General features: G+C 39.0%; 1 long non-coding RNA gene across 1 annotated transcript; it reads right to left on the bottom strand.

Annotated features, from left to right (window-relative positions):
- Window positions 1-6793: 6793 nt before the first annotated feature.
- LOC307046878 lies at window positions 6794-8502 on the bottom strand. The gene is made up of 3 exons (XR_013810259.1): window positions 8374-8502; window positions 7601-7680; window positions 6794-7046 (listed from the first exon to the last, which is right to left on the bottom strand). It is a non-coding gene; the product is annotated as an uncharacterized lncRNA (long non-coding RNA).
- Window positions 8503-11063: the final 2561 nt, after the last annotated feature.

The raw sequence follows: 11063 nt of genomic DNA, 5'->3' as shown, positions 1-11063 counted from the left end.
GGCCAGCGGGCCATTTATAATGTCGAGCCCTGCCGGTTACCGGCCGGCCCACATCGTACGACCGGCCCACTTCAGTACCGGCCCATCGGGATTCGTCCCGAACATCCTGATGGCCAGTCCGCCCCTGCCCGTAGGTAATGTAGCTGCTGAAGCTAGACCATCATCTCGGAGCAGCAGAGCCTTATTATACATCCATGAGTAGAGCCGACAGGCAGGAAGACTCGAGCACATAGCTCCCACTTCATTATAATATATAAAAAAAGAACACCATGCGTGTCATGATGGCACATAACAGCTCACGGCCGCAGATTACTCCGAGTCCCAGACCCCCTCATACCCCAAAAATATTTTTATTGCAGATCTACATGAATCACACAACGACCTATTTTGGATTCAAAAACGGCGAATTTCGCCGAAAGGTGACACATTTGCATCGCTGAACATAGACAGAGCACAACTGAAACATAACATCTGAAACGATGTAACAACATAATACACTTTTTGGGGATGCATCTTGGGATGTGAGGAGTGAGGGACACGGCTTAGAACGGGCGTGTCGCCTGGCAGGACAGGAGAGTCTGTGCACCAGTCTGCCTTGATCTATGAATTCATGTCCGTGACACTCACTGCTGCCCACAGCTGTTTTATAGAAGGAAAACCTCCTTCACTTCATGAAAGTGTTTTAACCACACACATCTCTACACACACACACACACACACACACACACACACACACACACACACACACACACACACACACACACACACACACACACACACACACACACACACACACACACACACACAATTGACATGAAATCACTGACAAATATGAATATACTGTATTCAACTTCATTAAAACGTTATTAACGTGCCTGAAGTCAGTAATTCACTAAAAATATGTATATTTTAATGGAGCCTCGTCGGCAGATCAGGATCCCAAAGCGTAGCGGAGGGATCTTGATCTGCATGAAGGGTGTTATTTTCCCCATAAGGAACAAGTCGCTGCAATTTATCCCGCTTATTACATGGCCACATTCTCAACAAAGTAACAACATGACTCCCAATATTAATTGAAATGCTTTTATGGATTTAGAAAATGTTTTTATTGATTTAAAAAATAGTTGTATGTATTGATTTAAATTGACATGCATCCACTAAGAAAAATTGTCCGTTGTTACCGTTTTTTAAACAGTCTGAATGAAACGGCAGCTCTCAGCTTTGTATTTACACAACTAATGGCCCATCAGCTCTCTCCCCCCCTCCTCCCCTGATACTTCTTCTCCAGCAGCTAAATTAACTGTAGGTTACTTTGAGTGACAAGCTTACAGTTAGACACAACACTGTCATTGCAAGTGACCCTCAGTTAGTTGACTTTTATGTTCAATTGCTAAATTCATTACTGATAAAAAAGGGCTTCTAATGTACCTAATTACATTAACACTAGAACCGCAAGAGGTTTTTATATAGGCCTACCTAAACCCGTCAAATCCCGCTATTAGAATGCAATTTTTAACAACATAGGGTGCTACATAACACACTTTCAGGAAAAGTCACGGTCTAGGAGACTTTAACATTTTATTGGAAAAAAAGTTACATTGCACACACACAACACACATCACACAAATTGACCCAATTGGCGGTTCTAGTGTTAAATAAACTCACTAATTAATTAAACCAGTTCAATACGCATTATTCTTATTCTTATCATTCTTTATGAGCTCAGAAATAGTCTTAAAATCAGATCTGTTTTGTAAATGAAATCTGACAGCAGGCAGTTAGCTCTGATCACCTATGATAAATGCGCCACACTTAATCGCTGGCCATTCAGCCAAAAAGCTCCCTCTATACAAATCAAACTGTAGACGGTGTGAAAGCACCTATTGTTTTAAATAATGGTCGGAATGTGACCTGTGAGCCTTCTGAATTACCGTGGGACAGCACATTCTAAACTAAAATGTTCAATCAATAAAGTAACATCTTATCTTAATAATATCTTCATATTAATAATAATAATAAATCATACAGTATGTGTCCGAAAGGGAGCAGGAGGAAGCAAACAGAAAAATATACTGAATATTAAAGCAAACGATTGTAAAGGTAAAAGTATGAGCATAACAAATAAAGAAGTGTAATGTAAACATTTACATTATTATTATGATTATTTAATATATAAAGACTTCGTATTATTGAATTACAAGATTAGATATACTTTAGTTGGTCTAAAATATTGATGTGTTCAAATGCTCTTCAAAACACAACTGAAAGTCCATGAAACTTGTCTTTCTGTATCTCCTGGTTAAAACCATAGACTGTATATATAAATGGACGTAGGGTCCGTGACGTCACCCATAGGATTCTGCAGAGTTGCCGAGAAGCCCTTATTAGGCGGAGTCGGCCACTAACGGCTCGACACTGACGTCAGAGTTCAACTCCCGCCTGCTCCAGCCTACTCCAAATAAGGGCAAAGAGGCGGAGGCGGGACATGCTGCCACCGAGCTGAAAGTTCCAGAGCTAGCTGAAGCTACCAAGCTAAGCTAACATCCTCCCCATCGGGTTATGGCTAGAAAGGATCCGTCTTGTGTAAAACTCTCACGAGAGTTTGGCTGAATGTCACATGGCTGAATGAGCGCCGTATAGATAGAAGAGTTACGACAGCGGAAGTCCAAAAACGGTTATCGTCACGTGGTTCATGCAGACGAGAATCGTTCCCCGGAAGTTCATGGCGGGCAATGTGAATGCATTGATAACAGGAGATAGAACTTCGACTTTTGGTAATTATTAGTGAATAAAGGTTTTGATTTGCAATATTTATACAACAAATCGATATGTGTATGTATTTACATCAATATGTTTTAAAAAATAAAATAGAATTTGCTAATATTAAGTGATAATATTAGGATTAGTGTGAACAACTAGTTTACATGTTAGGCTAACAGTGCCTTGGTTAAAGAGCCTGTTGCTGTTTATTTATAGCTTTGAATTCTTTCAAACCAATATTATCTTCTTAAACTTGTATAGTAGTCAGGAGCATCACTTTCTAATGTTTATTGATATATTTAGAGGGAGGGGATCTAAAGGAATGCTTCAAAATTCAGATTAGATTACATTTCTACCATTTTCTTAAATTCATGGTAGTTTCAGTAATCCCATGGTAATTGAGGACACAAGTTATCGAAATGACTAATGTCATCTTTATGGCTTTCAGAAAGGACAGGAGACCGACAGGTGACTATCAAAGGACTAGCAGCAGCAGCAGCAGCAGCAGCAGCAGCAGCAGCAGCATGATGATGATGTTAAATGTGTTGTTTTAGGAACATCCATTGCAAATACATGGAATTCAATAAACATTGAATAGCATATCATGCAGTTTGTCTGTGCCTTTTCCTCCGTGTTGTCCTGGTTTGCTGCCTCCTAGTCGCCACCATGGTTTGCTGTGCTGCCTGGGGATGCTCAAATCGCTCCGAGAAAGGAGTACGAATGTACGGCTTCCCCACTGACACAGAGCGGAGGAAAAAATGGCTGGCTCAAGTCAGCAGGAGCAATTTCACGACCAACAGCAAAAAAATATGTGAGGTAATTATATACAAACACTGCATTTGCACTTTTTCACAAAACGAAAACCACACCATTGGGAAAGCTTAATGTTTTGTTTAATACAAAAAAACAGGGAAAGGCTTGAAAAACACAGAGTTGAGACTCAGGGTGCAGGGTGAGGGTCTCAGTGCAGGTATTCAGGCTCCATTGAATCCCCCTCTGGTTCTTGAGCTGAAAGAGGGAGTAACAGACAGGAGAAAGGGTTATACACACCTATATAGCACACCTATTGGATGGGAAATTGCCTTGGGAAGATAAGGTGTGGTCTTTGTTCCCAACTGAAGTTATGGAACTTTATTATTTGTGAGTTTAACAAAGTATGACAAATGGCATCAGTAACAGATGTGATATTAATTTCTATAAAGTTGTCTCACATTCTTGGTCATATTTTATATACAGTATGTAATGAGTATAACATGTCCAGTAAGTATAAAGTGTTGTTCCATTGTGTGTGTTCTTCCATTTTGGAAGCAAGAGCCAATCCAAAAAGGTGAAAAGGAACAACAGCAGCCAAGCTACCACATCCAGCAACCCCCAAACAGATCCACAGCTGCAATCATTTCCATTAGTCGTTGCAATGGAAATATTTGGACTAAACATTGCTCTTCCACCTGTCAGCACCCAGCTAACATCACTGCCCCTCCACCCGTAACATCACTGCCCCTCCACCCGTAACATCACTGCCCCTCCACCCGTAACATCACTGCCCCTCCACCCGTAACATCACTGCCCCTCCACCTGCCAACATCACTGCCCTCCACCTGCCAGCACCCAGCCAGAGGAGCGCAAACAACAAAAACAAGCAAGGTGTCCCGTCATGTACCTGGAAGTTTGGGTTGGCAAAATGGATTGAGAGAGGGACTTGAAAAACCTTGGTGGCTCTCTACTCATGTTGTTACAGTTGTCTTGGTTACACCTCTCAAGTTTTTTTTGTGCCATTTCTACATCTTTAGAAAATATGAAATAAAAAATTGAAGTGAAATCAACCTCTTCTCTGGAGAACAAACTTTGATTTCTCTGTCTTGTGAGTTTGCAGTCTTGCTCCTCCACCTGTAACATCACTGCCCCTCCACCTGCCATACAGTAGGTTACTAACAAGATTACTTATATAATACAGTGATAGAATACATGTTTAGTATGCTTACTTATATAAAACAGTAGTATTAAACTTACCTTGTGTTTTCACTCTCACTTAAGTCCCTCTCCCTTTGACATCAATCCAAAATCAGCTGAGCTGCAACATAATACAGACAGGTAATAATCAACATAATCACAAGGACACAATATGGCTCTGCTAAAAACACTCACTCTTACACGCACCAAACTTTATATTTATCTAATATTTAACTCCCTCCACCCCCGCATACAATCCCGTTTATAAGCCCCTCTTCTCTAATTCAACAATGTTGGACAAAATGACATTAAGAGAACGGAATTTACAATTAAAAGGCTGTTCAACGTGTGCTGCTAACTTGATCCGGTAGCTTTATCCGTTATCTGTAAACGTTCCCTAAATCTACTAATTTAGGGATAACCCACTGACATCCTTTAATACAAATGTTAATTTGAATCAGATGTACTGATAATATCCGCAATATAAATCTTTAAACTTCTTCTTACCTTTCAAAAGTCCGTCACGAACGGTCTATTATGCTGCAACTCTACAGCTCTGCTATGGCGCTAACTTCCGGGGAACGATTGTGAGGCTCCACGATCCGCCATTGCTGTAAAAAAGTGGTCCATTGGAGTGAACGGAGATGACATAACTCTCAGTCTATACGGCGCTGGGATGAATGTTTACGTTTGGCAGGCAGCCTTTCAGTTACGATCGTTAACATCAGTGGGCCACAGCAACTGATGATGAGAAGCTAAACTATCTATTAATTATGTCAATTACAGGGAGTGTGATTGTTGAAATAGGGTGTTAGCGATCTTGCTGGTGTTCAAAGAAGAATGACAACACTGTAGATCACCAACACTATGGTTTATTTTTTTTTCACAGGCAAGTCAACGTTGTCGCAGTAAAAGTCCCAAGATAGCTCCTGGTGCAATAAAATGTTCCCTTGCAGTGTTTTACTATTAAGTCTGATGTTTCTCTATTAATATTGCTGCTGCATTAATTTGTATGTTGCATCATGTTACTGCTGTAGATCTGTTTCCGAGCCGCTCCGATTACAACGAGTTACAACAAGAACGTGACGTCATATTTACACTAGACGGATCCTTTCTAGCCATAACCTCCCCATCGGCACACTGCCGTGGTATTTTACGTTTCTAAGGTAAGCGGACATGCAACTATTCAGCAAAACTATAAATAATAATCTAAGTTATTGAGTTTTTAGCATAATACTTCAGAATCTTAAAATCCCTTAACGTTTGTATGCAATTGTGCTAAATTCAACATTGGAATCAAGCAAATATTAATATGTTTGCATGACATTAGTTATTTATATTTTGATATCACTTAATTATACGTTTAATACATTTAAGTCAAGCTAAGGTACATGTGATGGTAGCTAGTTAGTGCTCTTACCTGTGAGGCCTCCTCCAAACAGCATAATAACCAGACTGTATCATTAAAACTAAGTACCAGTTCTGGATCCTTGACTTTAGACAAACAATTCAAAAGACAACATGTATTTAAAGACCAATCTTTATTTGAATGTGTCTCTTAACCTGATATATTAGTTATACAGTAATAGTATTGACAATCTAAAAAAACTGAGCAACTCAACAGTCAACTTTATATTTCTTATTGTCTAAAGCATTTTTCATTTTCCCCCTCTCATATTCAGTGTGGATGGATTGAGACAGCGTGGTGTCCAGAAAGTTGCAGAGACTTCAGGGAGAAACCTCCGTGTGATGGACGTCCTGTCTGTTGGTTTGGAGAGGACTGAGGGTCTTTCCTCCGCAAGGGGGACTGGGAGGACTGGGGGGAGGGACTGATGGAGGAGCCCATGCTGGGCAAAGCTGATACCAACTGCACAGGCCTAATCTGTCACTTTATTTGACTAAATGTGTTTACTTATACATTTAATAGGTTTACACCTTCTGTCCATATGTGCTTTTAATTTAAAACATTTGATTAACTTTTGGTTCACATTTCAACAAATTGTATTTGTATTTGCACTCCTTTTGTCCATTATTCTTACTGAAAATGTTAGATTACACTGAAGATTGGCCCCATTTATTTGTGACGTTGCAAACTCTGCGGTACAAGGCACAAGTGATGTGAAGCTCATAAAGCGAGGCAAATAGAAATAATCAGCTGATGGAGTGTAGATGTGGAAATAGGTGCATTCGATTAGCTGACTGTTTTTACAATAAAAGTAGTTTCTTAGTGTACTGGTCTTAAAATCTCATAACATCAGCTTTTAATGTTCCTCTTGGATGTTCTTCTTGACCCTCAGAGAAGGAGAAAATGTTGTGTCTTTCAGGCATGTCCTTTCCTAACAAAAATTACAGGAAACATAAAACATATAATTGCAGAACAAGTGTGTTATTTATGAAAGCAGTGTGTTTGTGTGTTTAGGGGCTGTAGATATAATTATTTTGTAATTGTAATGTTTTTTTTTTATTTCAACAGTGAACTACAAAGACAATCAGATTATGAATGAACAGTATGAAGTTCATCAACATTGAAATATATGTTATTATCAAAGTAATATTGAACTGTTATCAAAACGTAGTGCAACTGTAGAAGCTTGCTCTGTTGTCTCACTGAAATAATAACTTTTACCACGTTTTTTACAGACAATATTGAGAGATATATAGTAGCAGTTCTCACTATGTGTTAAATATCTTTGCCTTTAATACATTAAATTAGAAAGCTGACAAAATCATATTGCTTGTTAACATCTAAATGTAACTTTTTGCACAGAAAAACCCCTCAACTTCACTGGTGTTTAGGTGATCTAGTATTGTTTAATGGAATGTATATCAGTGTATTAAAGTCAATACTTTCTTGATTCTTTGTACAGTATGAAAAAAATAGTATTTGCACCTGTGCTGAAGTTCACTGCTGTGAGGAGTCCAGTTCTGTCTCTCACTCTCTGGTCCAGCCTGTGAGCATCACCTGGACACCTTAAACAAACAGATATATATGTAAAGTACCATGTGTACAAACAATATAACTGATTCTCTTCTGATGAACATGTTGGATTGTGTATTGTCCGAGTCAGGGTCCTTTTTATTTTACTGTAACTTTGGAAGTTGAGTTACCAATGCTTGCTGTTTATTTGATACAAATTTGGTAATGCAATTCATTAAAACAACAAGGTTTGGGTTTGTTCTTCAGATGATAATAATGAATAATGAACTCCAGCTCAACCAACCATATTGTAATATCTAAGTAATCATCTTGAAATATGACATTAATAATTGTAATATACACACATCTTGTTGTGAGGTTGATTTCACATACACTACTTCGACATTAGCTTGTCTACATACTTGAGCATAGCCAATTTAAATTAACCTTAGCGATGCATACAGTTCCTACCTAAATAATAATAATCTCTCTAAGTTACAAGGATGACCTTATTTTATCAACCTCAAACAGAAGCCGTTTGTTGTACAGTATTATCCTACTTAACACTTGTCTATTTCGTTTTAACCTTTATAAATATAGTCTATGATTTTAACTTGGAGGCTACTATTAGCATCGTTAGCACCGATGTAGCTACCACTCGCTTACACGCTAACCCAAGCCATAACATTAATTACGTAGCTGATTAAAATCATTAACACATAAATAAGTACTCAAATTTCACTTACCGCAAAACCGCATTCATGCACCGTCTGTTTCAACCGCAGAGCGAGTCACAATAGTCCGATATATAAGCATGAAGAACAAACAAACACGGCCGGGGGCAAGTTGTGTTCCCTGGATGAGCTGAACAGGCAGAGTTCCTGTAGCTTCACGGAGCAGCTAGCAGAGAGACAAGAAGCTAACAGCAGCAGTCACTTCACAGAGCCGTCACTCAATGTGACCACGCCCTAATTTATGCAAAAACTTTAAGACCTGATATAAATAAAAGGGTTGTGTTAGAAAACAATTCAATTACAGATCCATAATCATGAAGGTGGAATCTAACTATATTCATGATAATATTTATTGCATCCATGGGTAGAAACATGTTTTTTTCTGCTGTAAAGTTGGGCATTTTAACATGGGGGTCTATGGAAATTGCTCCTTTCTGCAGTCAGTCCCTATCGGACAATATATGAACTGCAGTGTGTGCCACTTCCGTATTGGCGTCCCGGCTCTTCCACAGAGTTTGCCGCTTGGTTAAAACCTGAAATTGAAAATCTGGCAACGCCCTCTTGGAAAATAGTGGGAGGGCTTAACATTCCTCTATATTGGTCTAAGGCAGGTCGTAGGCAGGAAGCTGTAAGCTGGAGTCTGAAATTAGGTGCTACATCTGTAGGCCAGATCCTCAACTCGATGATTGGATGGTTTAGCCGCAATCTATGCTCGGAGTTGGTGTTTATGTGATGTGAAATCTGAAAAGTTTTTTTAAAATAAAGTAATACTTTATTCAAAGTGTGCTTGCTTTTCTCTTTGAAAGTCATCACATAACGGCATTGTAATACACGGTTCCACTGCATTAAATATTACACATCTGCCGTAGTTCTCTATTTATAGAGCCCTGATTAGAAGACTTCTGGACAAACAGGAAGAACTGCCACCAAAACTGAAAACGTGACGTGGATCATAAATTTATAAGCAATTAAACAGCATCTTACATTTCTTTTCACACAATACGTCTCCTTGCAGTATCAACACTAATTCGGCTGACTTTTATATTTGATCCAATTGGTAGATAGGCTGTATTTACACCATAACGGTGCAGAGCTGATAGAAAGGGACATCGAAGGAGATGCCCAGTCACCAAGGCGCATGATGTGTGTGTGTGCTCTGCTCAGCTCTGTGTGTGTGTATTCGGTGTGTTTGTGTCTGTCCGACAACAGCATTTGTTTTCAAATTACCATGAACAGTCATTTACACACATCTGGCCAACGCCATAGGTATATGTGGGTGTTCCCAAATAAAATAAATTAGTTTAATCTTAATCTCGATGTAGTGCTAAGTGTACTGTCTACACCAGAGGTTACGCTAGACTTTTTCGTTATTTTGACGGGCAGGATCGTAACATTTCCGTCCATTTGACTTGACTTGCTTGACTCTCACCAAAGTGACTTGGGACTTGCTTGAGACTTGTAGGTCAAGACTTGAGACTTGCTCATGACTTGCACATGTATGACTTACTCCCACCTCTGGTACCCAGCACTCGGCTGGTGAACACAGAGCCAGCAACTCTACATTTTCTGCAGATTTGAAGTCCTGTATCTTAGTTATTATTTTCATCGATTTATAATCTTTGAAGTGCAGAACATGTCTACAACATTGAGACTGTTTTCATTATCTGTTGCATTAATTATTAATTGTCTTGTCCTAAAAATGTGAATACAAACATTTAGTTATCGTCCCTACGACTAGGGATGGTGCAGTGTCCCACAAAGCATCTTACATTACAAACTATCTAGGGTTAGTATAATTCCATCCTCATACAGTCTACATCATCTACTCGTAGTTTATGGATTGGCCTGAAAGATGCAGCCCCAACAGGAGCATCCAAAAGCCTAGGTTTGACCGGTATACTAAAGATGCACTGATATAGTATGTTATTCTTGAGCGTGGCCTGGATATGATAGTGAATGTAAATCATTATTAATGTCTTCCCGACAATGCCTAAGTTGATTACTTAAAAATAATTAGCCTGTTAGCAGGTTGTCGCCCTCACACTGTTCAACAGTTAGCCTACTTTAGTTATCTGGGACAATGGCAAAAGCCTATAAATGGACACAGATGTGCTGAATGTCGACGATATCATCATTAACAAAAGAACATCAGATAAAAAGATGTCATGCTGTACTTTGTTTTGTATTAGTTTTAAACACATATATACTATGTTAGTTTAGAGTTTCTGATTAAATATTTATCTATCTTTTTTTGTTATTCTGAAGATGTACCTTCCCTCGCTGCAATCCACACCACCAATAAGCTTCATGCAAATGAACACATAATAACATCAGAAAAATGCAAATGTGCATTTTTTGACTGACTTTCAGAGCCAGAACTTCTATTATCATTGGAAAGAGGGTGAATGTTTTCTTGTGAACAGGGACTGTTCTTTTATTTGAAGCCAATGGGCTTGGAGCTGAGAGTCACAGGGAGTAGCACAAGATTGTTTTTTTGTTCTATTCATGGGATTTGTGGAAAGTGAGAAAATTAAGTAGAATAATGTCAGCCTTTTCTTTCTTTAAGACAGACTTCTTAACTTATTTGGAGTTCCTAAATGTGCAAATTGATAACCAAAGTTGAGTGTTTCCTTTAGCTTCCCCTTCACCTACATTTTTAAAGAAGCCAGAGGCGACAGGCAGGTGGAGAGGAGAGGCTGTGA

Source organism: Notothenia rossii (assembly GCF_949606895.1).
Source record: "Notothenia rossii genome assembly, chromosome: 7".
NCBI classification, from domain to species: Eukaryota; Metazoa; Chordata; class Actinopteri; order Perciformes; family Nototheniidae; genus Notothenia; species Notothenia rossii.
The sequence above is the reverse complement of the archived record's forward strand: the minus strand, read 5'-3'. Positions and strand labels throughout refer to the sequence as shown.